This window comes from Mus caroli, unplaced genomic scaffold (assembly GCF_978045245.1).
Source record: "Mus caroli unplaced genomic scaffold, Mus_caroli_1 scaffold_9, whole genome shotgun sequence".
NCBI lineage: Eukaryota > Metazoa > Chordata > Mammalia > Rodentia > Muridae > Mus > Mus caroli.
The window spans coordinates 52,932,910-52,959,989 of NW_028227264.1; the positions used below are offsets into that span (position 1 = coordinate 52,932,910).

General features: G+C 36.8%; 1 pseudogene; it reads right to left on the reverse strand.

Moving 5' to 3' along the window:
* Positions 1-3,362: 3,362 nt before the first annotated feature.
* On the reverse strand, positions 3,363-26,878 carry LOC147002642 (membrane cofactor protein-like; annotated as a pseudogene).
* Positions 26,879-27,080: the final 202 nt, after the last annotated feature.

Here is a 27,080-nt window from a genome sequence, read left to right on the forward strand (position 1 = left end):
CATATCAACCCAGTAGAAAACAGAAACTGGACTGCCACAGACCGGCCTCAGTCCGGCCCCCTCAATCCATGGGAGAAATCAGGGTTCCAGTTACAGGCAAGCAAGGAGTTGGCTCAGATGACAGACATTGACACAGAGAGAGTGTGTATCTGAATGTAATTTCTCAAAACAAGCAACAGTCTTATAATACAAAAGAAAAACAACAAAGCTAGGCGAATACATCTGCTAAAATATGTGAACACAAAAACAAAGAAAATGCATACATAAAATGCTAGGGGGAGCCAGGCCATGTTTACAACTGAGAATAGGAACAACCCTAATTAAGATCAGCTAAACACAGGAGCCAGGTGAATGCTCTGATGCAATGCTAGTCTCTCGTTAAATCCACCACCAGGGGTCCTTTAGTAAATACCAGATAATGCTATTCCTCTGGGCCTAGTGAAAAACCTGCACCAGGGGAATTCTGTTCTGCTAGCCCTTTCATGAGTAATACTACAGTTCTTCCTAAAACCACAACCCAACTATTTCCTAGGCCATTGTGTATTCCTGTGTATGGGTGTGACTCTGCTATTGTTCTGAGTAATTACTATGAAGACCATCACTGAGCTTTCTAGCTCTTATTCAAGTAAATTGTAATGCCTGATTATTTTCACTGTCTCTACTAGAGGTGAATTTGAATGTTACTGAATAGGTAACATTCTTACTGAATGCCAAGCTCAGGGTTGGCTTCAAGGGCTTCCTAGGACATTGGAACATTGGTGGAGGCTTAATCTATCTTAGCTATATGTCAAAATCAATTCTTAAAGGCACTTATAATAAAACAATATTGAGGGAGAGCACACAGATCCATACACCAGACTAACGCAGAAACAGGTTTGGAGCATATGTGCTATGGGAATGCCAAGGTTCCAGGAGGCTAAGTTTTTGTGAAACTCTTTGCCTTGGGACTGCTTCCAGGCTTCTAGGCCTGTCATGCCAGTCACTACTGGAGTGGATGTAGCAGTGGACCATCTGGGATATTCAGATACCTTAAAAGGTACTGCGTGTACACTTTTTAAAACATGTTTTTTATTTGGAGGATTTTACAAATTGTGTGTGTGTGTATATGTGTGTGTGTATATGTGTGTGTGTGTGTGTGTGTGTGTGTGTGTGTGTGTGTATTACTGGAGAGTGAAAACAGTCAAGCACTGGACCACTCAGTTATATCCCAGCTCTCTTTTTACTTATGAAAGTATCATTAAGTTGCCTATGTTGGCTTTAAGTGTATCCCAGTTAGTATTTATGTAATATGTCCCCCTACCTCAGCTGCCCATGCAGAAGGAATTATAGATATGCTCTGCTAGATCCAGTATCAGATGTGCAGTCTTATTCTCAATAGATTTGAAGAGCCAAATTCAATAAAATGAACAATTACTGCCACTCTATATAAAAATTATCAATTTACTTAATTTTGCTCTTAAAAATTTTTTAAACCAAATGTGATTTTTCCTATTATTTGAACATTTTTAAAACAGAAACTAAGTGCGCTTTCATACTTAAAGTAAATGATTTGTCAAACAAAATATCAAATATGAATTTGAGTACTGGGATCAAACCCTGAGTCTTACAGATGTTGGACAGGCATTTTAACATCAAACTCTATCCTCAGCCTGGAAAATAATTTGGTATAAGTATAAATTCCTTTAAGCATAAAATAGTCATTAAAAGCTATTAATATTTTTATGAAGTGTTACTGTTCCTTGATTCTAAGCAATTAGTACATTCTTGAAAAACATGTCAAAATAGCACTATTAAACTTTAACTCCTTTAATGGCAGAATTATTGTTTATTTCTGCTCAATTGGGTTTTCTTAAATTATCTCCAGTGGTGCCAAAGGGAAGGGGCACTTCCATGTGTCTATGTAGCAAAACACCACAGTTAAGATTTACACTTGAATCCCAGTCATGTTCCTTTCAAGGTAACATTTTTCTGACCTAGCCTGTGTGTGTGTGTGTGTGTGTGTGTGTGTGTGTGTGTGTGTGTGTGTTTTGTGTAGATATTTAAAACATAGTTTTAAAAATATGGTTTGAGATAGAAAGGCAGTCTTCTTATTTGCCTCCTGGTCTGCTCATGAAAGACTCTCTAGACAATAGGAGAGTGCTATCCTGTCTGAACTATGTTCCTGTCTCTCATTCTTTAAAATTACAAGTATTGACTGTACCCTGAAAGCTGCTTTCTCTGAACTATGGTTCCTGACTTCCAGCTTTTCTGAGGTAAGAATTGATACTACAGATCTGAGTTTTCTAATAGCAAATTTATAAGTAAACTAGATTATGATACAACTTGAATTTATTTGAATTTTTTCTATGCAAGTGTCTACTTGTTGATGATATGTTTTAAATAATATTTCTTTATTTAAGACTGGTGACAATCATCCATTGCCTTGACTTGGAGTCATTTACTCAGTTTATGAATTTGTGTTTAAGGAAAATAAAAGGTCAAGACATTCACTTGAAACCAAGGGCTAAATCTGTTATCGATTTCAGACTGTGCTAACTCATGGAGGCATTAATCTGAGTCTGAAATATCCCTGAACATTTTTATTGGTTTATTGGTATTTATCAAAGTAGAAATAGGTACCGTACATAACATTCAAGCTTCCTTAAATGACCAATAAAGAAATTACAAGCAACAATAAAAGTATAAAAGAAAAGAGCATCACAGATTAATTTATGAAAAATTTATAATATTCATAGTCATGGAAGAAAAGTGTGTCGTAGCCTCACAGTACAGATTTTAGTTTTAATGAATAAAAGTTGAAGCAGTGTATTTAAATTTGTAAGTGCTTTCTTCAATAAAAAATAAATGTTGTTGGGATTTTTCCACACTAAAAGAATGATTATGAAGTGATAGCACTAGTCTTTATACAAAAAAATCCTCAAATTATCATTTATTAATGAAATATGATTTTATTTTGAACTATATTTAGGTGCAGAGACCTTATAATTTTTATGTGTTGATACTACCAAAGAGAATTTACACTTATGTGTCTGCGTCCATGTTATTTAAGGGAAAATAAACACTATATTCCTAATCCAACTTTAAAAACATATCAGAAGATAACTACATTTAAGCTACATTATGATCTCATTACATTCCTATTATGACTGAACACTTGCATCTATGAGATTGAAATGATAGAGCAGTTCTGGTATACCCAAAGACTTTTAATAGAATGAAAAAATAAGCATATGAATCAATATGTGGAAACTGTTCGGGCTGCTGTGCATAGTAGAATTCATTTACTCTGGCAAGTGGTGTTTGCAGTTTATGCCTCTATCACCTTTCCTCTCTCTGAGGATGTTTTGAATAGCCCATGAAAATTATGGTAAGTTCAGTAGAGCCATAATTATCAGTGAAATGATCCATCCATTTGAATCTCCAAAACCAAGTGATATCCCTTTGATAGGGTGTGAAGCATTTAAATTGGAAGGTGTTGTGGGAGGAGGTGTAGTGGAAGGAGGTGTAGTGGGAGGAGATCGCTGGCTCTGGCACACTGGAATTAGTGGCTGCCAGATACTATTACCCTCACGCGTAATCCTATCGCTCCCATGAAGGTAAAACCCAGGTTACATCAAACATAATCGTTGTTCCATAAGAATATTTCTTCCTGAATCCTGATGTTTGTCTCCCATTTGCAATGACAGGATGTGGACATCTGACCACTCTGCACTCCGGAGGGCTAGCACTCCATGTTCCATTTTCAGTGCAAGAAATCTGGCTCTTTCCAACAAGTGGCAGTTCATCCTTGCCAGGTACGCTTTTACATTTGTAGGTTGCCCATCCCTGAGACTCAAATACGTCATTGTGTTTTGAGAAGAATTCTCCATTTTCTGTATTTGGGGATGGTTTACATAAAATCTTTGAACATACGGGGCCTCATCGCTCCAATTCACACCTGATGGTGTAACAATACAATGTAAAATTCTTTCACCAATTCTATAAAACCCAGGATAAAAAACGTATTCAATTTGTTCACCTAACTCATGACCTCCAGTCAGAAAGTTTACATGACCATATATAGGATCAGGTGGATAGAGGCACAGTTTTTTGTAACAGACAGCCTTTGAAATAGGTGACCACTAGTCATCTGCACCACACACACTGGAGATATTGCGAGATTGTCGTGCATATCCTGGTCTACAGAGTATTCCACTTGTTCCCCAGCCCCATAACTGGTTTTAGGATCCCCTTTGAGCTCCATGTTTGCAAAACTTGGTGACTCACCACAGGCATCAGAGGATGTAGAAAGCGGGGTTACCAGGAGGATCACAAGAAAGCACTGAGCAGAAACAGTGTCAGGGTGGTGTTGGCAAGGCACCCTGTCCAGTATTAAACAGGCCAGGTTTTATTTAAATGAGCTGAAAAAAACAAAAGACTAGGGCAGGCCTTCTCAGTCTGATTACCCTAAACAACAATCCCTAAATCCACCAAGGGTTACAGGCTAGAAAATTGATGGGCATGGCTGGGTCACACCCAGTGACCATGCCCAGGAAGGAAATCACTACAAGTACTGCCTGGGCTGGGTCTATCTACATACCAAGGGAACTTCACTAAAGGGTGGATTTCCTCTAGCCAACTGAATCATCCACAATGCTTAATCCTTGTTCATCAGCAAGGGGATTTCTTTATTTTTAAAGATCAATACCTAAATGATATATTACTGGAGATTTGTGTCTGAATTAGTCTCTAAGCAAGCCTGGTGATACAAATCTGTGTTCTTGGGGCCTGTTTGAAGAATTCCAGTATGTTTAAGTGAGGAATTTGGGAAATAAAAGGCGGGGGTGGGGGGGGGTCAGAAAAAAAAGCAAATTTCAAATGCTGTTATGAGGGTGTTATCCTATGCCAACAGGGAATGAAACCTGCTGTGAAACCCTAAAAGAAGCTATGGCAGTGCCCTTAGAATCAGCCTGAAACATTAGAACTCATTAGGTACTAATGATTCATACCTTCTTTCTTGGACAGTAGCTCCAGGTAGATCAGTTCACTCTCATGCCTTCATGAGATACCTCCTTGGATCAGGAAACCTTGACTTGCAGCATGGCAGCATGAAAAGTTCTAGCAGAGAGACAGGCCAATATGGCACAGTCAGCAATTGGAAATCATTAATCATCAATTGCTTTGGTCAGTCTCCATCTCTGTCTAAATTCTGATTAAATTCCATGCATTTAGGAATAGTATTTCCTTGCTTCAGCTCACTGAGGAATCCCAGGGTATGCAACGGAGAGAAAGTTCGCCTCCAAAGATTTTCTCAATCTGTCATGACTCTTTTAGGCACCAGAGCACGGTGGGCATGCTACACTGACGATTAACTCGTTTTTCACAGGGAGGAAAAAATAAATAAAAGGAAGTAAATTAACGAAGCAGAATCAGGCTTAAAATGTGGACTGCAAATGTGCTACTGTATCAGATTCACTTGAGGGTAACCTAATTGAATAGCGATTCTTGATCACAGCCTTCAAAACTCCCCTTCTCTGCCCCAGATTCAGGTTGTTTGCTGTCAGCGCCCAATTCTTTATATAATACTTCTTTCCTTCTTCTGGTTTGTCCTCATTTCACTTGTAATAAATCAGCCCAGAAACATTTTTGACCTTCCTTTTGTCCTACCTTTTTATTTCTTCTTGGAGTTTTAGTTTTTTATTGAAAATTATACAATATATCCTTAATGTGGTTTTCTTTTCATCATTTACCCAATTCCACCTTGTGAACCATTCAACTACACTACATCTGGGTATCTTTCTTTAGAAAAACAAAACAAAGAAACAAACAAGCAAACAAACAAACAACTGGCAAGTATAAAAAACAAACAAACCAGAAGAAAAATTTAAAAAAAACATAGAGAAAAAATAATAAATAAAACAGCTGAAAAATGCATGAAACACACACTTGTGGCATGTGTGTGCATGTGTGTGTGTAAAATGTTGAAATATGGATTCTATCTCCACTGAGAATGTTCTCAACATAGTTCTTCTAACTTAAATTGACAAATTGCATAATATTTTGTTTACTTTATTTAAATGTACCAATGGCTCTTGAGATCAAGTCTACTGAATGTCATGTAATAAACTGTTCTACCTGTATTATTTACAGAGCATATAGAATATCACATCCTCAAGCAACCTTATCCCCTCTTTCTATACAAATTTAAATTACGGGTTACATTTTATGTTGCTAACTTAAATCATCTACATGCTAAGTGGGAATAGATATTACTTATATCAGACTATTTTATACCATCTATTTACCATGTCTCATCAGTAAAAACAACCCCTTTCCAATGATACACAATAAATCATAACAGGATGTATCTTTGACTGAGCTTGGTGGACCTTAGAAATTACAATCTCTCTGAAGATCTTTAAAGATGCTGGTCTTGTCGGCAAGTGTCTCACACTTATTTCAGAATCTGGACACTCTTTGGAGATCCATCACCAGTTTCTTCCCTGTTTGTGTCACTACAGTGTAGCTGAAAAAACATATATATTGCCATGTACAGTATTAAGCCTTTCTGCATATTTTGAATTGATATCATTAAGATACCTACAACCACATATTCTAGACGGATGAATTTTATCCAGTATCTTTTGTCAACCTGATAAGATTATCATAAGAATAATTTTCTTCATTCTGTTGATATTGTATATTAGGTTTATTAATTTTCATCTTATATAATACCCTTATATTGTTGTGATTCATTCTGGACTGTTATGAATTTGTGAACAAGCTCTGCAACGTGTTATTAGATTTATATTACTGCTATTTAGATTACTGCTTTTACTATTTGATGTGTATATGTTAAGAGGACATTGACTTTAGGTTTTTAATACTTTTGTCTACTTTTCTTTCTGTCATGTTATGTGGTTTTGTTTGAGTAGAATGCTTGACCTCATAGAATCGTCATGGAACATTTTTTTCTATTTTCTTGAAAAAGCTTGCAAATAATTGGTATTCTTTTAATTTTTGGTACAAATCAACACTGAAACAATTGGTACTAAGCTTCTTTTTTTATTAGATATTTTCTTCATACACAATTCAAATGCTATCCCAAGAGTCCCCTAAACCCTCCCACTGCCCTGTTCTCCAACCCACCCACTCCCACTTCCTGGCCCTGGTATTCCCCTGTATTAGGTCATATAATCTTTACAAGACCAAGGTCCTCTCCTCCCATTGATTGCCGATTAGGCCATCTTCTGCTACATATGCAGCTAGATACAGGGGCTCAGGGGGTACTGGTTAGTTCATATTGCTGTTCCTCCTATGGGGTTACAGATTCCTTCAGCTCTTTGGGTACTTTCTCTAGCTCCTCCATTGGGGGCCATGTGTTCCATCCAATAGATGACTGTGAGCATCCACTTCTGTATTTGCCAGGCACTGGCATAGCCTCACAAGAGTCAGCTATATCAGGATCCTGTCAGCAAAATCTTGCTGGCATATGCAATTGTGTCTGTGCTTGATGGTTGATTATGGTATGGATCATCGGGTGGGGCATCCTCTGCATGGTCATTCCTTCTGTCTCATCTCCAAACTTTGTCTCTGTAACTCCTTACATGGGTATTTTGTTGCCCATTCCAAGGAGGAACAAAGTATCCACACTTTAGTATTCCTTCTTCTTGAGTTTCATGTGTTTTGCAAATTGTATCCTGGATATTCTTAGTTTCTGGGCTAATATCACTAAGCTTCTCTTGGGTTGGAGTCCTGTGCTGATTTAGCTTTGTTAATTGTTATTAGTCTGGTGAGTGGTTTCCATTTATTTCATGATTTAGTCATGGTAATGTATATATATATATACCTAGGAATTTGGCCATTTATTTTGAGTTACCAAATTCATTGACTAATAATTATTCATAGTAATCTCAGTGAGTTTGTAGATTTCTGAGGTGTCAGTTGTAATAGCTGCTTTTTCTTATATTCATAACACACATACGCAATCACAAACAACCACATTTTTCACTACAGAGGAAATATCAAGTTCATTCCGGAGTCAAGTATGAGTGAGCATGGTCCAGGAAACACAGCACTAAGTTACTCCTGGTTTCATGTAATGTGTAAGATGTTTCATGAAGTTTTATATGAACAAAGCCATAAATGAAGGCAATTTTAAAATACATCAATGAATGTGTCAGATAAGCAGATTACAGATATGCAGATTGGCTTTGGGTGGTACCTGAGAGCATTGTTAGCCTTCCATTGGTGGAAAACAAAGTTTTGTTAATACATTCCAAAGCATGTTTTCTGTTTACCAGGATGTTGGGTCTGATACAGATATGTACAAGCAATGGATCCTTAGCAATCAGAAGGCAGCCCAGACTGACAAATAAAACATATATTTACCATGTGTGGTATTATGTCTTGATATACATTGTAAAATGATTATTAAATGATATCTTTAAGATACCAAGCTCTTCTCATATTTATGAGTGCTCAATTTTAGGCAGTTTCTTTTGTCTACCCAACATGTTATCATATGGATCATTATTATTTTGGTGACATTGTGTCTAAGATTTATTAATTTGCATACAGTATACCACCCTTGTATTACTGTGAAAATGAAGAAAGGAATTGTAATTTAGCTAGTTCCTCAGCAACATTCCAAACTCTTCATAATTTTAATGAATTAATCTATCAGACTTCGATCTGACAGTTTCTTTCCAGGAAATTTCTTTCACATGTATCTGACGTTTTGTATTCAAATTGGTGATAAACTAGCCTGCTTCTATCTTGGGCTTGTAAGCCATCTTATAGTAATGTCAAACTAGATTCACTCCTGTTTATGATTAAATTTCTGTTTCTAAAGGACTGGGCTAAGTCCTACCTGTAACCTTAAGAACTACAAGTCTCTGAAGAAAGAAATTAAAGATCTCAGAAGATGGAAAAATCTTCCATGCTCATGGATTGGCAGAATTAATATAGTAAAAATGGCTATATTGCCTAAAGCAATCTACAGATTCAGTGCAATCCCCATCAAAATTCCAAGTCAATTCTTCACAGAGTTGGCAAGGGCAATTTGCAAATTCATCTGGAATGACAAAAAACTTAGGATAGCAAAAATTATTCTCAATAATAAAAGAATCTTTGGTGGAATCACTATCCCTGACCTCAAGTTGTACTACAGAGCAATTGTGATAAAAACTGCATTATACTGGTACAGCAACATACAGGTAGATCAATGGAATAGAATTGAAGACCCAGAAATGAACCCACACACCTATGGTCACTTGATCTTTGACAAAGTAGCTAAAACCATACAGTGGGAAAAAAAGACAGCATTTTCAACAAATGGTGCTGGCTCAACTGGCAGCTATCATGTTGAAGAATATAAATTGATCCATTCTTATCTCCTTGTACAAAGCTCAAGTCTAAGTGGATCAAGGATCTCCACATAAAACCAGAGACACCGAGACTTATAGAGGAGAAAGTGGGGAAAAGCCTCGAAGATATGGGCACAGGGGAAAATTTTCTGTACAGAACGGCAATGGTTTATGCTGTAAGATCAAGAATAGACAAATGGAACCTCATAATTACAAAGTTTTTGTAAGGCAAAGGACACTGTCAATAAGACAAAAAGGCCACCAACAGATTTGAAAAAGATCTTTACCAGTCCTAAATCAGATAGGGGACTAATATCCTATATATATATATATATATATATATATATATATATATATATATAACTCAAGAAATTGGATTCCAGAAAACCAAATAATCCTATTAAAATATGGGGTACACCCCTTTAGCTCCTTGGATACTTTCTCTAACTCCTTCATTAGGGTCCCTGTGTTCCATCCAATAGATGACTGTGAACATCCACTTCATAGGAGGAACAATGATATGAACTAACCAGTACCCCTCAGAGCTGTGTCTCTAGTTACATATGCAGCAAAGGATGGTCTAGTCGGACATCAATGAGAGGAGAGGCCCTTGGTATTGCAAAGATCATATACCCCAGTATAGGGGAATGCCAGGGCCAGGGAGTGGGAGTGGGTGGGTTAGGGAGCAGGGGAGGGTATAGGGGGCTATGGGGATAGCATTTAAAATGTAAATGAACAAAATATCTAATAAAAATGTAATAAAAATGGGGTACAGAGCTAAACAAAGAATTCTCACCTGAGGAATATGGAATGGCTGAGTAGCACCTGACAAAATGCTCAACATCCTTGAAATTCAAATATTAACAACCCTAAGCTTCCAAGTCACACCAGTCAGAATGGCTAAGATAAAAAACTCAGGTGACAACAGATGCTGGCAAGGATGTGGAGAAAGAGGAACAATCCTCCATTGCTAGTGAGATTGCAAGCTGGTACAACCACTCTGGAAATCAGTCTGGTGGTTCCTCGGAAAATTGGACATTATACTACCAGAAGATCCAGCAATACATCTGCTTAGCATATACCCATAAGATGTTCCAACTTGTAATAAGGACACATGCTCCACTATGTTCATAGCAGCCTTATTTATAATAGCCAGAAGCTGGAAAGAACCCAGATGTCCCTCAACAGAAGAATGGATACAGAAAATGTGGTACATTTGCATAATCGAGTACTACTCAGCTATTAAAAACAATGAATTTATAAAATTCTTAGGCAAATGGATGCACCTGGAGGATATCATCCTGAGTGAGGCAACCCAATCACAAAAGAAGTCACTTGATATGCACTCACTGATAAGTGGATATTAGTCCAGAAACTTAGAATACCTGAGATGCAATTTGCAAAACACATGAAACTTAAGAAGAAGGAAGACCAAAGTGTGGATACTTCACTCCTTCTTAGAATGGGGAACAAAATACTCATGGAAGGAGTTACAGAGACAAAGTTCAGAGCTGAGACAGAAGGAAGGGTCATCCAGAGTCTGCCCCACCTGGCGGTCCATCCCATATGCAACCATCAAACCCAGACACTATTGCATATGCCAGCAAGATTTTGTCGACAGGATCCTGACATAGCTCTCTTGTGAGGATTGGCAAATACAGAAGTGAATGAGCACAGTCATTTATTGGATGGAACACAGGGCCCTTAATGAAGGAGTTAGAGAAAGTACCCAAGGATCTAAAGGGGAGGAACAACAATATGAACTAACCAGTACCCCACCCCCACCCCCAGAGCTGTGTCTCTAGTTGCATATGTAGCAGAGGATGGCCTAGGCAGCTATCAGTCGGAGGAGAGGCCCTGGGTATTGCGAAGATCATATGCCCCAATGCAGGGGAATGCCAGGGCCAGGAAGTGGGAGTGGGTTGCTAGGGGAGCAGGGCAGGGGGGAGGTTATAGGGGGCTTTGGGGATAGCATTTGAAATGTAAATGAAGAAAATATCTAATAAGAAATGCCTTAAAAAAGAAAAGTTTTACAAGTTTTCATAAGAACTTGCAGGAGAAATAGACCTTGTAGTAGCAGCATGCCTTCCTGGACTGTTTAGTTTTTCTTGATTTCTTTTTCTTTCTTTTTTAAAACTAACGTGTTCATTTTTATTTTATGTTTGCGTATTTTGACTATGTGTATATCTACATACCACATGGAGCCAGAAGAGGGTATTGGAGTCTCTGGAACTTGACTTCCAGAGCCACCATGTAGTGGCTAAGAATCCAACTAAGATCTTCTGCCAAAGCAACAAGTGCTCATATCTTCTCGGCCATCTCTCAAGGCCTCTCTTTTTCTTGCTTTCTATTCAAACCCTATTTCATGTTAGAACCCCTGTAGATGAAGTGAGGAGACTTGTTGCATTTCTGTGTACCTCTTTATTATCCTGCTTTTCACTGTTGGTTGGCTTCTTTAATTGGCTTATTGGAGAGAGCTAGCTGAATCTGGTTTGTTGATATACAGTCTGTGATCCTTGATTTGGGTAATATGATTAGCAATACAACTACTAAGTATTTGCCTTTGATTATTTGAGTGAGAATAGTTTCCAGAAGCCCCTATACTTAGTCTTTAGGGAGTGGCAATACCTGAAAAGGAATAGAAATTGTTGGGTTTTTGGAGTAGGTGTGTCCTTGTTAAAGGCAGTGTGTCACTGGAGTTTGGCTTTGTGGTTTTAGTATCCCAAGGCAGGCCCTGTATCTCTCTCCTCCTGATGTTTGCAGATCCACATGTTGAACTCTCAGATTCCTCTCCAGCACCATGCCTGCCTTGTGTGTCACCATGATAAGAATGGATAAAACCTCTGAATCAGTAAACAAGCCCCAGTTAAATGTTTTCTTTCATAGGAGTTGCTCTGATCATGGTGCCTCTTCACAGCAATAGAACAGTGACAAAGGCAGTATCCAAAGCAAATGAAATCCATATAGTGCTGAGACCTTTGTGTTTTGTGACTATTGTTGGAAAAATTCATCAAGTAATAAGAAAAATGATGACTAGGTAAAGAAAATGCATTGGATATATAAAATATAAAAGTTATAAAAATGAAATGTTTTCCTTTATGACATGGGTAGGACTGGGGATTATTGTGTTAAATTACATGAAGCAGGAATTGGATTGTAGGTTAGTGGTGCACTGTTGCCTCATACGTACAAGGTGCTAGGTCCCATCTTCAGTGGTGTACAAAGAAGGGTGATGATTTGGAATCAAGGCACAGAAAGATCAGTGCTTCATGCTCTATCTCATATGTAGAGCATTAAATTGTTGCTTTTATACAAGTTGTATATAGAATTGTGTTTACTAAATGCCAAGGGACATGGAAGTGAGTTACCAAGTTATAGCAGGAATAAAAAAGTTGGATTTACTATTGTAATATGTATTGACAATAAGTAATAAAAAATCACAAATCTATATGAAATGAGTCTGAATGTTTTTGTTAGAAAGAAATAATAAATGTTTGATGCAATAAATATGCATAACTGCACTGAAATATTATACAACTTATAGGTAGAAATTTTAATCAATTGCTTTTTAATACATACAACTTTTGTGTGTCAGATAAAAATAAACTTTATAAAAGAACATGACATATGCTTAGAAAAATCCAGCAATGCTATCAGATCCTAGAGATTCTTTCATGGCAGACATTTTAATTCTGATTCAATCTCTCTTGCTATTGATTTATTTAACTTTCCTTTTTCTCCAGAATTCAATCTCAGAAGGTTGTCTGTGTCAGGAATACATCCATTACTTTTAGGTTTTCCATCTTGGGGCATATAATTGTTCATAACCACCTTTTATGATCTTTTGTGTTTGTGTGAAATCGGTTGTAATGTATTTTTCCATTTCTAATTTTGTTTGAATCACTTCTATTTTGCGTATTTTAACCTCTTTCCCTCATGTTTTGAATTTATGACAGAATTACAACTTTTTAGTTTGTGTCCATTAATATTTCAGAAATACCTGTTCAAATATACCTCTATCAACTCTTATGCTGTGTTAAGTTACCATTTACTCACTATTGTTGCAGATCTAAAATTCTCATTTCACCTTGAAGTGTGTGTGTGTGTGTGTGTGTGTGTGTGTGTGTGTGTAAGTGTGCGTGTGCACTGTGTGTAACCTGGGGCACTGAGACTGCTCAACCATGCCTAGGATGTAAAGTCTCTTTTTGCTCTGTTTCCTAGTCTTGGGAGAGATAGATACTGGGCAACCTGAAGCTTTTCTTCTACCACCTTAAGTGTTTTTCCTTTTTATTTATGTTGAACAACATAACAACAACAAAAAAATATGTTGTCATCCCATGATTCCCTAGCTCTTGTGAAGTTAATTTTCCGTGAGATCTAGGAACTTCTATTCTACGATTACCTTAGTTGTTTTGTATTGCTGTAACAGGATGCCATATATTGGCTAATTAGTGCTACATAGGAATGTGCAAGCTTCCAGTTTGATAGACTGAGAAGTCCAAAGTAAAGTCCCTAGCATCTGTTGAGGGTCTTCTACACCAAAACATGGCAGAAAGTATCATATGACTACAGTGCAAAGATAAAATAATAAAAGAATGTGGTGTGCTTTGTCTTTTTATAAGACATACTCTCCTGTGATAATGAGCCACTTTCCACAGCAATGACACTAATCCATTCATGAGGACAAACCATCACCCTATTGCTTCTTGAAGATCCTGGTCCTTAATACCATCATAATGGCACTTAAGCCTAAGCATCAATTTGGAGGGAACCCATATCCAATTCATGATAGATTTCTTACTTACATCTTACAACCTTGTTTTTTTTTTCTACAAGTGCTTTTGCCACTAACTGTAACTTGTAACTACAGTTCTTTACTGCAGCACTCTCCCAGAACTATTGCTGGTGTAGTATATAAATGTCATTACTATTCCTGCTGCCCATGTGTTTGTATTAAGGAAGTGAGGACCTTAAATGAAATAAAACAAGATTGTTGGTGCGCAGGACCTTGCAGACAGCATGGCTGTTGATCATATTGTTGCCACAGTTGTTTAAGTATTGTCCATATAAGCCCTTGTGCATCTAGAGGAAAGTGCCAAGTTATTAATCATATTCAAGATGTTGCCTGATTACTAATTTCATTGGACCCTTGTCAAATTATGGTTACTTTTTCCTTTCTTTCAGATAATCTTAGAAGTAGGTGAATATAATGTGGTAATGGCAAGAAGAACTATGGCTTAATGTTCTGCTTTTATTAGACTGATTTGCCTGCTATTCTAGAAAATTTCCAAGGACTGTAAATGAAAATCTAAATAAGGAATTACCCTTTACACCCGAGATGTAAAAAGCACTCTTTTTCTTTTCTTTTTTTTTCTTTTCTTTTTTTTTTTTAATGTAAAAGAAAGAGGAATTTTATTGTTTCACCATCCTGGGGTCACCCTGTACATAAAGGAGAAAGAATGTCCCTGCTCAGTGCTTTTATACAGTTTTCAGAGCAGCAACCATTAGGCACAATATGATTGGTGGAACAGTGTGACTTTTTTTATGATTAATTTTTATTAGGTATTTATTTCATTTACATTTCCAATACTATCCCAAAAGACCCCCACACGCTCTCCCACCCACTCCCCAACCCACTCACTCCCCACTCCCACTTCTTGGTCCTGGCATTCCGCTGTACTGAGGCATATAAAGTTTGCATGACCAATGGGCTTCTCTTTCCACTGATGGCTGTCTAGGCCATCTTCTGATACATATGCAGCTAGAGACATGAGCTCGGGGGGTACTGGTTATTTCATATTGTTGTTCCACCTATAGGGTTGCAGCTCCCTTTAGCTCCTTGGTTACTTTTTCTAGCTCCTCCATTGGGGGCCCTGTGATCCATCCAATAGCTGACTGTGAGCATCCACTTCTGTGTTTGCTAGGCCCCGACATAGTCTCACAAGAGATAGCTATATCTGGGTCCTTTCAGCAAAATCTTGCTAGTGTATGTAATGGTGTCAGCGTTTGGAGTCTGATTATGGGATGGATCCCTGGATATGGCAGTCTCTAGATGGTCCATCCTTTCGTCTCAGCTCCAAACTTTGTCTCTGTAACTCCTTCCATGGGTGTTTTGTTCCCAATTATAAGAAGGGGCAAAGTGTCCACACTTCGTTCTTCTTGAGTTTCCTGTGTTTTGCAAATTGTATCTTATATCTTGGGTATTCTAAGTTTCTGGACTAATATCCACTTATCAGTGAGTACATATTGTGTGAGTTCTTTTATGATTGTGTTACCTTACTCAGGATGATGCCCTCCAGGTCCATCCATTTGCCTAGGAATTTCATAAATTCATTCTTTTTAATAGCTGAGTAGTACTCCATTGTGAAAATGTACCACATTTTCTGTATCCATTCCTCTGTTGAGGGGCATCTGGGTTCTTTCCAGCTTCTGGCTATTATAAATAAGGCTGCTATGAACATAGTGGAGCATGTGTTCTTCTTACCAGTTAGAACATCTTCTTGATATAGGCCCAGGAGAGGTATTGCGGGATCCTCGGGTAGTACAATGTCCAATTTTCTGAGGAACCACCAGACTGATTTCCAGCGTGGTTGTACAAGCTTGCAATCCCACTAACAATGGAGGAGTGTTCCCCTTTCTCCACATCCTCGCCTGCATCTGCTGTCACTTGAATTTTTGATCTTAGCCATTCTGGCTGGTGTGAGGTGGAATCTCAGGGTTGTTTTGATTTGCATTTTCCTGATGATTAAGGATGTTGAATATTTTTTCAGGTACTTCTCAGCCATTCCGTATTCCTCAGGTGAGAATTCTTTGTTTAGCTCTGAGCCCCATTTTTAATGGGGTTATTTGATTTTCTGGAGTCCACCTTCTTGAGTTCTTTATATATATTGGATATTAGTCCCCTATCTGATTTAGGATAGGTAAAGATCCTTTCTCAATCTGTTGGTGGCCTTTTTGTCTTATTGATGGTGTCTTTTGCCTTGCGGAAGCTTTGTAGTTTTATGAGGTCCCATTTGTCGATTCTCAATCTTACAGCACAAGCCATTGCTGTTCTTTTCAGGAATTTTTCCCCTGTACCCATATCCTCGAGGCTTTTCCCTACTATTTCTTATATCAAACAGTGGGACTTGTGTTCATCATTGGCATATTGCTAAGTGTTGTAGTCTAAGGAAAAGGCTTACAAGGCATCATAGCCAGATGTATCACCCATCTTTGTCCCCAGTTTTCACTGTTGTTTGCAGAAGAAAATACCTATGTTTTATAAAAGCAACAATCTTTATTTGCTATTTTATAAAAAGCAAGTTGTAAATTTTTATCTAGAAAAAAGAGTAATGGGATCCTTGATCAGGTAGGAGGTTTTGAAATTAGTTTGGTCTGTATTATCAATGTTCATTGATAGACCTCCTAATTTATTATTTATTAAATTATTTTATTCATTTACATTCCAAAATTTGCCTTTTTAAATAGAAAGCTTTAAATCAATTTATCTCAAGATCCAGCTATAACACTTAGGTATATATCCAAAGCATACTTCATTCTACCACAAAAACAATTGTTCAACTGTATTCATTTCTCCTCTATTCATGATAGCTAAAAATTAGAAACAACCTAGATATCCCTCAACAAATGAATATATGAAGGAAATATGATCTATTCACATGATGTAATATTATTCAGCTATTAAAAATGAAATCATGAAATTCTCAAGTAAATGAATGGAAATAAAAAATAATCACCTAAATCAAGGTAAACCAGTCCCAAAATGATAAATATCCAGTGTATTATATGTCGATATTAGCTGCTATACCAATGATAACCAAGTTATAATGTGTATAACAATAGAAATTAGATTTAAAATAAGGGGCTTTGGGGGACAGATAGAGCTTCCTAGAAAAAGAAATAGGATAGTCAACAACACTGGAATGCAGGGTGGGTAGATGGTAACAGGTGGATCACACAAGGTGGGGCATAGAAGAAGAGGCCAAGGGACAGAATATGGGGAAAACAAGTTTATTTTTAGGGTCCATTAGAGAGGTAGTATAGAAATGTAACATAGTAGAAGCTTCCTAATATATATACATATATGAAGGTGATTTAAATAAAATTGTTAAATAATGGGAGAGACAGAGCCTTAACTTGACATCTGTTACCAAATAGTTTCTAGTCCTTGGATTAGGTTATATAAAATTAAGTGTTGGCCAAGGGGGTCTCATGGGAACCCACAAACAAGTAAGGCTGTTGCCAAGACTATAGATTGCTCTCCACACACTGACCTCAGTAAGACCACATTGTCCAAGACAATACCTCCACAACTCATTGAACATGGAGAAGTCAAGCTGGTGCCTACATAGACACATCACTGCTAGGGGTTCAGGTTTTTAGTACAAGAAACTTCTGTGAATGATACCTAAGGAGAAAGACCAACTCAGCTGCAAACCCTTCAGTGATGTGAAGGGTTGCCCAAAAAATTATGCTGGTGCAATGACGGTGCTAAGTTTGTGGGAGTAACCACCCGATGTTCGATTTGACTTAAGACCACTTCAAAAGACATAACCAATATACAGTATTGCCTGGGTAACCAAGGCCTGAAGTTAGATAGCCCAGGGAACTAATTTAACACCAAATACTACTCTATTAATTAGAAGTGCAGTGATAAAATGACTCCTGTTGACATTCTAGTATACTGGTAAATCAGTGGTGTGCTCAGTCACCATCAGAGAATCTTTCTCCTGAATCAGATGAGAATGAATAACAGAGACCGCCAAATGAACAGAGCTTGAGACCTTGGAACACTCAGCCTGTGATGGGCTGAGATGTCTCCATCAAATCCCTCCCTCGGGGCTCAGGGAACCTTGCAGAAGGTCCTAGAGTTCAAAGGAGAAGTAAACACACGTTCCATTCCTAACCCAGAAGCTATCCATGAATGATAACCATGTTAAAATGAAAATTTGTTTTTTCAAGTGACTCACTGGGGAATTGAACTACTCTTAAAGGCAGGCTCCATGCCCAGCTATAGATGGTCAACAACAAACTCAAAGCATCTTTGGAGGTTCCTTGTCTCAAAATTTCTGTCAGTGCTTTTATGTTTTATTATATTGAAATCTCTCTTTCTCTCTCTCTCTCTCTCTCTCTCTCTCTCTCTCTCCTTTTCTTCCTCCCTCCATCCATACATCCATACATACATACATCCATACATCCATACATACATCCATCCATACATCCATCCATACATACATACATACTATAGATCCTTTGCACATATGTTATGACTTCTGCTTTTGCTTTCTTTATGGAATTTCTGAATGTGTGAAAAAATGAGTTCCTGCATCTATATTAATTTTGTGCCTTTTCTTGGACTCTATTCCTTTTGTTTGTTTTGTTTTATTCTGATATGTTTGTTTTTGTTTTATCCTATTTTATTATTATCCCTTAGAGGCCTGTTGGTTTTTCTTTTTCTTTTTTCAGTTTCTTTCTCTTTTTTTTCCCAGTTATCATTTCTATTTGTTGTATATTTTATTTAATTATATTTCAAATTTTATCTCTTTTCCTGGTTTCCCCTCTGGAAACCCCCTGCTTCTATGAAGACACTCCACCACTCCCCTACCCACTCACTCCTGCCTTCCTGCCCTGGCATTCCCTTATAGTTGGGCATGGAGCCTTCAGTTTTTATAGGAGATTCAGAAAGTGGGTGGATCTGGATGATAGAGGAGGTAGGAGGAACTGGGAAGAGTATTGGGAGGGCTTATTCAGGATTTACTGTGTGAAAAATATCAATCTTCAATAAAAAAATAAAGCTTTCAGATAAGAAACATATATCATCTAGTAACCCCACTATTCAATAGAAGTAAAAAGTATTTATTGACTATTGAATAAGTGACTGAAGGAAGAAACAAGTGAATAAATGAATAAGCATGCAGGGGCAGGTGAAGAGGCACAGTAACACACAAAGTGGTAAAAGATGACTCTCCCCTGCCTGCATTTCCTTACAGGAGGAAGTAATTTGGGTCTGGGAGGGGATTGGGCTTTTACAGAGAGGCCTAGGAATTGGATGAAAAGAGAAGTTCAGAAACGTCCGGTGTCTCTGAGATCCATTTATATTTGGTTTAGAACTATATATGTAAAATATATAAAGGTATGAAGCTAGCTCTTCCCAAGGCTTTGGATAAGGACTAGGTCACATTTTTTTTTCTTAATAAGCACCTTAGGACAAATAACAAATATGGACTGTTTTGTTATTTTAAGGATTTGATTTTATTCTATACATTCCTTAGTACCATAAATCTTTTCCTTTTTGATATCCTTGGCAATGAATTTACTGACTGCTTATAACATTTTTATATAAAGACTGGATATGGTGACTCACATAGTATTCAGGAATGTGGGGCAGGGGGATTGCTGGAGATGACTCTTAACTATCTGGTGAATTCCCCTTTACTACCTAGCCAATTCCAGGGTAGCCTGAGCCACAATGTGAGATGTATCGGAAAAGCAGGGATAAACATAGAAAAGACATTTCATGTCACATTGTGCCACGAAGAAAAGTAAGTGAGTTTCTGTTAAAAAGGCTTAAGCCATATTTATCCAAGTCATTTAGATGACCTAATACTGCTTTCCTTCCTACAGTATTTTCTTAGTACCCAGCTCAAATTAGTAAAAACACAAACAAGTGCCAGAGACTGTATTATCCAGTGGGCCAAAGACTTTATCTCTATTAGCTAAATGTGGTTTTAGAGTCTTTATTAGATGCAGAATTTCCCACGGTCATATTTGACCTAATAACCACATTATTAAAAAAAACCCTCAAAACATTTCAATAATAAAAAAATAATTTTCTGGATGTCGGTGTTAGCCAAAAAGGACTTAAAGAACTTTATGCCTCACCATAAATGTAATATAGTATTTTACAATCTCTGCTGCTGAAATTCAATTATTGAATTTTTAATAAAGCACATCATCAATAGAGGGAAAAATGGTTTAAGGCAAAAAAATTTTTGAAAGAACACCATAAACATTTGAAACTATTAAACTGTATACACTCAAAGCTTATAAATAGGGCTTTACAGGAAGCCAATTTGCTCTCTTATGCTTGTTTTCATATTAAAGGCATTTGGTGCTACTCTCAATAATCATAAAAAGAGATACTTGAAATTATGTGTGCTTGAAACCAGGGTAATTTATTCTATTATCTCCCCAAATTAAGAATAAAACACAATGAATCAGAGGGCATGATACAATCAGTTTCCACTTTACACAGTTAATTATTTTCCTACAGCCCTTAAAGATACCCATATGCGGCTTCAGGTGCATGGCAGCTCAAGTCGTGTTTGAAGTCACAGACAGCAAAAGAAGTATCGCAGTAGGCATTGTTCTGTCTCAGTAGATGTGAGAGTTTCTCATTTAATTTCCATATTTCATGTCACTCCAATGAGCACATATCTTGAAACATTTTTAGTCAGTTGTGATAATGTATCATGTTAGGTTATGCACTCCAAGCTGCCACTTAGAAACTATGTTTTTTCCACAGACATTGTTATTGTTTGGATTGGTCAGAAAGTAGTTTCATGACTAATTAGGAGCTACCAGAGTAAGAGTTACTGTGGGACATAAAACCAGGCCAGGTAGTTTGGTACAGTTGAGACCCAGAGACTCAGTGGGCACACACCTGAGGCTTAGGTGACTCTTAGCTCCCTGCCAGATTCCTGACTTGAATTGAGTGCCATGCATCTCACACAAAAACAACATGCCCTATGGTCACATAGGCCCAAAACAGAGTTCTCCATACTAATGAGGTACTTAGAGGTCCTGAGCGCTTAGCTAACAAGCTTTCCTTCCCAGACCTTCTTCTCTGCAAAAGGTACTTAATCTCAGATTCACACTGAGAAGGGGGGCATGGTTTTATGTATCCACTTTCCATCATGACAATAAACTGTTTAGAACCATGGACTGTCTCTTTTCATCAAGATCTGCCATGGGGAGCCATCAAGAAGGCTTTCAACTACTGTGCCTCAGCCTAATCTCCCATAAAAATCTTCTCTGCATTCCCAGCCACAACTGCCACCAAGCCTGCTGCCACTGTTACTACTGCCGCTAGGGTAAGGACAGTCCCTGATGATGTGGTGGGAGATCCGCAACATAAAAGATCCCACAGCACACCAATGAATATAAAGATGATCAAGATCCTGAATTGAAGGTACCAATACCACACCACCTAACACCTTACCCAAAAATTTGACAGTAGCTGAGACTAGAAGAAACATTGCAAAGTTAGCAGTGATGTTTCAGCGTTTTGTCACCTGATAAGATATTCATGTCCAGTAACACTTTTTAAGGTAAAATAAAACTGAACTTTAGACAAGTATGAATGACCAGTGCCTAGAAATACAGGACTTATCTGCTATGGAAGAGGTTACTTGAGGTTTTATAGCCATCAAGAATTTTCTAGATCAGCAGAGTCAGTAACCATCAGTCGCAGTAGTAGAGAGATGAGCTATAGCAAAGCAGAAATACTCTGCTTTTTACTTGTTATCTTGATCTTCTGTCTTTTTAAGTTTAGGAATACTAGGAGCATAGATTGTATTACGCTTAGTGATGAATTCTAAGAATGATTCCTAAAAGACATAATAAGGTGATATCAGAGTTAGAAATTGAAAGTTAATAGCTGTTAAAAGGACTAAGATATTTCCATCACTATGTCAGTCTGCTCCAGTCAGCTAATATCAAATAGTTTATATATTATTTAATATAGATGCATCTCCCTCACAAAATTTCTGTTCAGAATAGGTATATACACATATATACATACATTTATACCCTAGTGTTTTAGTTTATCTCTAAAAATAACAATTTAGCATATAATTTTTATTAAATGTTCATTTCAGTGAGCATCCTGAATATTTTTAGAAAATGTTAAAACCTGTTTAAAGTGTCATCTATTACCAAATGTGGATTTTAATTGCAAAACTACTTTATAGATGTTTTCAAAACTAATTTTATGGACTAAGAATCTGTAGTCTAAAATTTATGGTCTTATGACAAACATGGTTAGGCCGCAAAGGCAGTGTTTATAATTTCTCCCTATTTTAGGGCTGGGTACTGTAGTTACTAGGTTGGCATTAACTTTTGAAGGGCTGGTAGAATTGTGCTCTAAAACAGTGTGGTTCTGGTTTCCTTTGTAGTTGGGAAAGTTTTAATGTCTGTTTCTATTTTACTAGGGGTTATATGTATGTTTAAGTTGCTTATCTGATCTTGACTTAACTCTGGTAGATGGTGTATAGCAAGATAATCATCCATATTTTTACATTTTCAAATTTGGTAGAGTACAAATTTTTAAAGTATGCTCTTTTGATTCTCTAGGTTTCTTCAGTGTCTGTTGCTATGTCTTTCTTTTTATCTCTCAGTTTGTTATTTTGGATTTTCTTCTACCTTTGACTTATTTAAGAGCTGATATGTCTTATATAAGAACAATCTCTCTATTTCATTGACTCTTTCCATTGTTATTTTCTTTTCTGTTTATATTTTATTTCAGCCATGAGTTCAATAATTTTGCCATATGCTTCTTTTGGATATGGTTTCTTCCTTTTTTTCCTCCTAGAGATTTTAGGTATGCTGTTAAATTGCTAGTATGAGATTGTTACTTTTTTTTTTTTATGTAAGCACTTAGTATTGTGAACTTGTTTCTCAAAACTGACTTCCTTGTGTCCCAGATATGTTATGCATAGGTTTCATTTAATTCTAGAAAGTTTTTCATTTGTTTTATAATTTCCTATTTGATTCAGTTTTCACTTAATAATGAGTTATTCAGTTGCATACATTTTTAGTCTTTCCGTTGTTGTTGTTGATAATCACCTTGCATTAAGATGGTTAGATGGGACGCATGGTTTTATTTCTTGTATCCGTTGAGAGTTGCTTCATGTCTGACTATGTGGTAAATTTTGGAGACAGTTTCATGATCTGATGAGAAGAAGCCATACACTTTTGTGTTTGGGTGTAATGTTCTATAAATATCTGTTAGGTACATTTGGTTTATGATGAAATATAGCTTCAGCATTTCTCTCTTTAGCTTTTGTCTGGATGACCCCTCTACTGGTGGACATGTGATATGGAAGTTACCCACTATCACTATATGATGGTCAATATGTGAGTCTAGCTGTTTCTTAGAACAGTGCTATTCTCTTAGTGAATTTTTCTTTTGGTAAGAATATAGTGTCCTTTCTTGTCTCTTAGATTAGTTTCGTGTATTTTGTCAGACATTAAAATGGCTACATCAGCTTGTTTTTTAGGGATATTTGTTTGGATTATTTTTATCCATCTGTTTTTATCCTGAAGTGATGTCTATCCTTAATGTTAAGGAGTGTTTCTTGGATGCAACAGAAGGATATATCCTGTTTTTACATCCATTTTGTTATTCTGTGTCTTTTTATTGGGGTATTTAAACCACTGATGTTGAGGGACATTCATGAGCAGTGTTTGTTGAGACTTGTTATTTTCTTTTTGTAGTGTGTGCATATGCTGTGTGTTTGTGTGTATGTACATGTGCGTGTGCTTGCTTGTGTGAGTGCATGTGCGTGCATGTTTGTTTGTGTGTTCTCCTTTTTGATCTGCTGGTCAGCAATTATTTATTCCTTGTGTTCTTGGTGAAGTTAACCTATTTATATTAAAGATTTGCTTCTAATGTTTTTGTAGGGATAGGTTTTTTGTTTTATTTTAGTTTTATGTTTTTGGTAGATACTATTTAAATTTGATTTTATGATGAAATGCCTTAGTTGTTTCATCTATTTTCACTGGAAGTTTTGCTGGGTATAGTTGTCCAGGCTGGTATCTGTGATCTCTAAGCTTTTGTAGAACACATATCCAGGCCCTCCTGGCTCCAGTTATTTTAAGTCAGGTGTTATCATAATAGGTCTCCTTTGTATGTAACTTAGTATTTTCCCTTGCATCTTTTAATATTTTTTCTTTGTTCTGAATTCTTAATAATTTGATTATCATGTGTCAAGGAGAAATTCCTTTCTGGTCTGGTCTATTAGATGTTTTGTGTGTTCTTATACTTTGATAGTCATATCATTCTCCTTTAGGTTAAAAAAATTCTTCAAATATTTTGTTGAAAATATTTTCTGTGCCTTTAAACTGGATTTCATCTCCTTCCTCTATTCCTATCATTTGTAAAGTTAATCTCTTCATGGTGTCCTAGATGTCCTGATGTCCTGGATATTTTATACCAGGAGGTATTTTATTTTATTTTTAGATGTATGAATTTCTTTGACTGAGATATCTATTTCTAAAATTGTGTCTTCAATACCTGTGATTCTCTTTTCCATTTCTTATTTTCTGATGCTTATTTCTGGGATTCATGTTCTAGTTTCAAACATTTCATTTTCAGATTTCCCTAAATTTGAGTTTCTTTCTTGATTCAATTTCTTCTTTATATTGCCTTCCACTGTTCGTGTTTCCATAGATTTCTTTAATAGGTTAATTAATTTTGTCTTTAAGGATCTCTAACCTATTCATCAAGGCCATTTTACAGACTTTGTGTTATGCTTCAACTATGCTACCAATCTCAGGGCCTACTGTAATAGAGTTGCTGGGCTCTAGTGGAGACATGTTGTCTTGACTGTTATTGTCTGTGTTTTTATGTTGATGCCTAGGCATCTAGGCTTAACGAGATTATAATTTTGGGTTCTGGCATCCAGTCTTGTTTCTTTGGTTGGGAATTTTGTTCTTTGATTTCTGTTGCCCTCCCTGGTTCTAGGTAATGTGTGGTGGCTGTATGTTGCCTTATATGGAATTCTTCTGATACCCTGACAAGTAAGGCCACTGGGGGTTCTGTGTAAAATATGTTTCCAGGTATTGGGAGATAACACATAGGAATGGGGATAAACTAGGAGAGAAGAACAAGGAGTTCCACAGCAAGGAAGACAACAGGACCTTCCATAATTATCTCATTAGTCCCCTGTGAATGGGAGCACAAAGTAAGGAGAAGTCACAACAAGTAATCTGTTTCAGAACTTGGAATGAGAAGGGGATTGAACTTGAAGAAAATGAGGGAAAGTGAAGATCTGAATCTCCCTACATGCTTCACTGGTTTACTTGCTTCTCAGACATACTTTTTGGGGCTAGGATAAAGTCATAGGTAAAATGAAGGAAGATTGGAGGGGAAGATATATATGATCCAGTGGAGATGGGGAGGAGAAGACTGGAGACTGAAGCCAGTGTGCTGCTCTAGATCCGTAGATGATATGAGCAGAAAGTATTTAGAAAAGAGGATGGAGAGGTAAGATCTGCAGCTAATCTACCTATTTTCCTGGCTGGAGTCTCATATTTTCACTGTAAAAACAGAACTACTTAAATTACCTACATTTTGAGTGGAGATGGTTAGTGGTAAGGGCTATAATTAAGCTTCTAGATTTTTCCTGAAACTTATTTGCATGAAATATTAAAAGCTAGTTAAATTTTAAAAAATGTAGAGAACCAAGTCAATGAATGGTTGTATTTCTATTGTAGTCATAGTCTCAAATCTCAACTAGGTAGTATAAGCCTCACAAAAGGAAAAACTATGGCTCTAAGATGTTATTGCATTGTAGGAAATTATTCAATGTTACTGTTTTAATTGTCTCTTAAATAAATTCCTTATAATTGCCAATCATTTGAAAAGATTATTAATTTGTTGGTAAGAACCTTCTTTACCTTATTCTCTTATCCAAGGGAACTCATCAACTTGTATAAATAAATGAGACTTAAAGGAAATCATTGAAATTGGTCAAATGTGGTCAAAGAAGATCTCTTGTGTCACTTTAAAAATATAAGATCATTTCATTTGAAACAACTGGCCTAAAGCTGAAAATTACAGCACTGAAGAGCATAAGTAACTCATCTGGCCTATCTAAGTTTTAGTTAAGAAATTGGACCTTCATAATTAAAAATTGGATAAATATTTCACCTAGAAGTTTGTGAAATATTTTTAGAATCTATCCATACACACACACACACACACACGTACAAACACACACACAAGAGAAGAGGAGGGAGAAAGAGAAAGAGGTAGAGACAGAAACAGACACACAAAGAGAGACAGAGACAGACACAGAAAAAGAGAGAGAGACATAGAGGAAGCCAGAGAGATAGAAAGAGATGGAAAAACACACACAGAGAGAATTGGCATTTGCCCCTATTCTTGAAACATTACTCCTAATAAGATTGAAATCTATAGAGTATGTCTATGGTAATGAAATGATGCCTCTCATCTCTATTAGGTAGTTTCATGATATATATTTTGGCCAATAAAAAAAATTAACAATTAGAGAGTGGGAGGCTTTCAGATTTTGAATCCCAACACCTAACTGCCATAGAGGAAAGAATGGTTAAATATGAAATATTATAATAATAGCCAATATCCAAGTATATCATGGATTTGTTATGAAGACGCTCTACAATGCAGCAGAACAGAGAGGAGAGGGATCCTTTACCCAAAGTGTGGCTATCAACTGGAAGCAGGCATGGGACACCTTTAAGTCCCCTTCATCCCTTGCCTTATGCATCTTGGTATCTGAATTCTAAAGGAAAAAATACTTTTGTAATAAGTAAGTGAGTTTTCCTGACGTCTGTGGGACACTTGATCATGTAATTGAACTCAAGTAAGAAGTTTGTAAAAGTCATGATTTACAACTTATATTCAGAAACACAAATTCAAAATGAAAGATAAAAGAAATCACCCTGAGACTTGTGATTTGCATATGAAGT